General features: G+C 53.6%; 1 non-coding gene across 1 annotated transcript in view; it reads left to right on the forward strand.

Annotated features, from left to right (window-relative positions):
* Positions 1-4121: 4121 nt before the first annotated feature.
* The window catches only part of LOC124773617, a 1911-nt gene continuing 1032 nt past the window's right edge, over positions 4122-5000 (forward strand). The window contains exon 1 of the ribosomal RNA XR_007014858.1: positions 4122-5000. This exon is cut by the window's right edge and continues 1032 nt beyond it. This is a non-coding gene — a ribosomal RNA (small subunit ribosomal RNA).

Raw genomic sequence — 5000 nt, forward strand, 5'->3', positions numbered from 1 at the left:
ATGAAAATAGGGCGACACCACATGCAATACCGCCATCTATGCGCATCTGACAACACTACGTCCGCACCACAAAACATACCGCCATCTGTAAGTCTCCCGCAACATGACCTCCTCCAACGACGATACCGCCATCTATGCGACGCCAAGCCGATTAAGACAGCGATGGCGCCACAGTGCCCGCCTTTCGACGCCACCCACAAAGCCTGCAGCCTCTGTCGACCATAGCACCCAATCTCCAGTGGCTCTGCCGCACGAAGCCGTGGACCGGCAATGACTCCACCCGCACCCGTTCGTGCACCACCCCAACCGCCAAACGCGCACCTCCAGCGGATGAACGGCGGACGTTTCCCGCACTCGTAAAGTGCAATCCACCCCTATAACGTGCGTTTCATGAAGAGTTATTGCCAATATGCGACATTCCCGCTGTCCCTATACATGAGCCGCGACCTGTACCACTTACGAGCGAGAGACGCGATCGCGTTGCTCACTGTACGGCGTCCGATACCGAGCCATCAGCATGTCGGTCCCCATGCGCGTTGCACTCGCACTCGCAGTCGCAAAAACGTGGGGCAAATATATTACGCGGAAGAGTTATAACAGACCGAGCCCCACTGCATGAGGGGAGTCTTTGTCACTAATGTACACAGATGGAACATTTTGGACTGGAACCAGATTACCCGTACACACGGCGCTGATTAGTAATCAATGCAGAGCCATCAAACTACAGAATATATATACAACTGTCCGTATACATGCTGAAAGAGTCTGCCCACAATGGGAACCACACGTCAGCCAGCCACTCTGATCACGCACCACTCTCTGCTTCTAACGGGCGCACATACAATATGTAAGCACCAGCATGGAACAACATCCAGTGCATCCTCTCCGCCACATTACACAATCCACACTATCACAACCAGACCAGGAGGTCCATGCGGAAAATACAATATCCCACCCTTTCGACATCCACCATTGCGCAGATCAGGCACCAACACCCACACATGTCCTATACAACGGTGCACCCAACATCACAATAGTACCTCCTGTCACAGCGCACAAACAATGACATGAGTCAAAGACACAGGTCTGACACAAGCATAGAATTGGAGCGCCGCCTCTAATAAGCCAAAGGTGCATCCTGACGTGACAAATCTGATCATGTCACAAGCATTCACTTACTATAATCACTATCAACGAACCTGCCGCCCCCGCCCCCCCCTACACCTTTCCTTACAACAACGTGTAACCTAACCTAACCTAACCTATGTTGTACCTTAACCTAACCTATGTTGTACCTTAACCTAACCTATGTTGTACCTTAACCTAACCTATGTTGTACCTTAACCTAACCTATGTTGTACCTTAACCTAACCTATGTTGTACCTTAACCTAACCTATGTTGTGCCTTAACCTAACCTATGTTGTGCCTTAACCTAACCTATGTTGTGCCTTAACCTAACCTATGTTGTGCCTTAACCTAACCTATGTTGTGCCTTAACCTAACCTATGTTGTGCCTTAACCTAACCTATGTTGTGCCTTAACCTAACCTATGTTGTGCCTTAACCTAACCTATGTTGTGCCTTAACCTAACCTATGTTGTGCCTTAACCTAACCTATGTTGTGCCTTAACCTAACCCATGTTGTGCCTTAACCTAACCCATGTTGTGCCTTAACCTAACCCATGTTGTGCCTTAACCTAACCCATGTTGTGCCTTAACCTAACCCATGTTGTGCCTTAACCTAACCCATGTTGTGCCTTAACCTAACCCATGTTGTGCCTTAACCTAACCCATGTTGTGCCTTAACCTAACCCATGTTGTGCCTTAACCTAACCCATGTTGTGCCTTAACCTAACCTATGTTGTGCCTTAACCTAACCTATGTTGTGCCTTAACCTAACCTATGTTGTGCCTTAACCTAACCCATGTTGTGCCTTAACCTAACCCATGTTGTGCCTTATTCCTAACCCATGTTGTGCCTTAACCTAACCCATGTTGTGCCTTAACCTAACCCATGTTGTGCCTTAACCTAACCCATGTTGTGCCTTAACCTAACCCATGTTGTGCCTTAACCTAACCCATGTTGTGCCTTAACCTAACCCATGTTGTGCCTTAACCTAACCCATGTTGTGCCTTAACCTACCCATGTTGTGCCTTAACCTAACCCATGTCGTGCCTTAACCTAACCCATGTCGTGCCTTAACTAACCCATGTCGTGCCTTAACCTAACCCATGTCGTGCCTTAACCTAACCCATGTCGTGCCTTAACCTAACCCACGTCGTGCCTTAACCTAACCCACGTTGTCGCCTAACGTAACCCACGTTGTCGCCTAAACCTGCTCTGTAATTGTTATACGACTCGTTCAATTAGTGTAGTGTTGCCCACCCGCAACCCTCGCAATATAGTTCGCTACTCGCACTCCCCGCTCCCCTGTGTATCGCTTCATGTTAAACACCTTGCAAGTCTTGCTCACTTTCCACATGCTCCTGCTGTACACTGTAATGTGGATGGCAGCAGGACGTACATGCCGCCCCTCCCCACGTCCCCACCTTGCCCCCTGCCTTCGCAAGCTGGTTGGTGAGAACTTTGCATGTTCAATGCCCTCCGCATGCGACGTACTCAGGCTACGTGTGGTGCGGCCTGTGTCAACTGTCCGCTAATGTCGTACGCGTAAACCACAATCTGTACTGCACATTCGTCCTTATGTACTGAATGATACATCGTGGCACATGTGTGGACCGTACAACGACTGCGCCCAAAAACGGCGGACCATACAGTGCAAATATTGTGCACGCAGCTACGTGTCCGTCTCCCTATGAGAGCTGGATTGCAGTGTGGTACGCCATAGAGACGTGTGGGAGGAACGGGACGCCGTGGATGGCGATCAGCATGAGCTGTCTGTTGATGTATTCGGACCTAGTCGTCTCTCCTCACACAACCGTGATGGCATGGTGCACCGCGTTCCATATCTGCGACATGCTACAGAGGCCGGTTGACAGTCGTTCGAGCAATGGACATCGCATACGTACGGGGGCCACCTTCCACGTATTGTCTAGGCGTGCACATTTTGTTGCGTGTATGTGGGCAGACGTAGTGTGGCGTGACACCTGACACAGGCATGCAATAATCGTGGAAGTTGCAAATGGCGATGGACGCCTGCGTTTTCTGTGAAGTTACGCAAATGAACAAATGGTAACCTGTTGTGGTGCGGTTGTTCTCGCTAGGGGTGAATCGGTGATGGCGACGATAGGTTGAGGTACTAACCGGTTGTTCCAGCGATACCCACCATGCCGACGAAACTGAACGGCATCTGGGTGTGAAGCGATACGCGGCGGTGGCTGGGTGGGACCCGTCCCCGGCCGGTGAGGGGGCGCCTCCCGGCGTGCTGGCCGCGCGGTGCGTGGGCGCACGCGCTACAGCCGGCTGGTGGGGGCGGCCAGTGGCAGGCGCGCCGGCCGACGGACGCGGCAGGCGTCGCAGCTGCGCGCCGGCGCACCCTGCGCGCGGCGCCGTGCGGCCAAAGTAGGTCCTCGCGGGCCCGGTGCGAAGCGCGGTGGACATCTTCAGTGTGCTGGTCCGATTGAGGACTGTGTGCGTTGAGGATGCGCTGCCGCCCGGCGCTCGGCGCCGCGACGCCGTCTGCTGCTCGGTCGCCCCAGCGGTTCTCGCTGGTGGTTTGTATCGCAGCTGTGCGGATGTGTTGGCGCGTGCGCTGTGCTGGAGAGTTCGCTTCGGCACCCAAGTGGGGCTTTTGTCCTTCTGTGGCGCTGGCGTTGGAGCTGCCGGTCACCGTAGGTGGCGCGTGTTGTCTCCCGCCGGCAATGCCACGACAGCACGCTCCCGGGCCTCTGTCGGCAGCGGCAAGCTCAGTTGGGAGCACGGGTGGTCGCACCGAAAGCGTCTACTCGCCTAACTCGGGCGATTGCGCCTCTCTCGAACCCGACCAAGTACTTGGGACGGCGCTGCGCGCCGCCGGGACCTGAGAGGGTTTCGAGGTGTATTGTGCAGGGGAGCTCAGCCTCCTCCTGTTTGCAGAATGATTGAGCGGACGCTTGCGTGTTCGCGCGGGCCCCCGGGACACACTCCCGGGCGGCCGGCTGCTCAGCTCTAGTTGACGCAGCTCCCTGGTTGATCCTGCCAGTAGTCATATGCTTGTCTCAAAGATTAAGGCCATGCATGTCTCAGTACAAGCCGCATTAAGGTGAAACCGCGAATGGCTCATTAAATCAGTTATAGGTTCCTTAGATCGTACCCACGTTACTTGGATAACTGTGGTAATTCTAGAGCTACTACATGCAAACAGAGTCCCGACCAGAGATGGAAGGACGCTTTTATTAGATCAAAACCAATCGGTCGGCTCGTCCGGTCCGTTTGCCTTGGTGACTCTGAATAACTTTGGGCTGATCGCACGGTCCCTCGTACCGGCGACGCATCTTTCAAATGTCTGCCTTTATCAACTGTCGATGGTAGGTTCTGCGGCCTACCATGGTTGTAACGGGTAACGGGGAATCAGGGTTCGATTCCGGAGAGGGAGCCTGAGAAACGGCTACCACATCCAAGGAAGGCAGCAGGCGCGCAAAATACCCACTCCCGGCACGGGGAGGTAGTGACGAAAAATAACGATACGGGACTCATCCGAGGCCCCGTAATCGGAATGAGTACACTTTAAATCCTTTAACGAGTATCTATTGGAGGGCAAGTCTGGTGCCAGCAGCCGCGGTAATTCCAGCTCCAATAGCGTATATTAAAGTTGTTGCGGTTAAAAAGCTCGTAGTTGGATTTGTGTCCCACGCTGTTGGTTCACCGCCCGTCGGTGTTTAACTGGCATGTACGTGGGACGTCTGCCGGTGGGGCGAGCCGAAGGCGTGCGACCGCCCCGTGCGTGCTCGTGCGTCCCGAGGCGGACCCCGTTGAAATCCTACCAGGGTGCTCTTTATTGAGTGTCCTCGGTGGGCCGGCACGTTTACTTTGAACAAATTAGAGTGCTTAAAGCAGGCAAG

The sequence above is a fragment of the Schistocerca piceifrons genome, unplaced genomic scaffold, assembly GCF_021461385.2.
Source record: "Schistocerca piceifrons isolate TAMUIC-IGC-003096 unplaced genomic scaffold, iqSchPice1.1 HiC_scaffold_954, whole genome shotgun sequence".
NCBI classification, from domain to species: Eukaryota; Metazoa; Arthropoda; class Insecta; order Orthoptera; family Acrididae; genus Schistocerca; species Schistocerca piceifrons.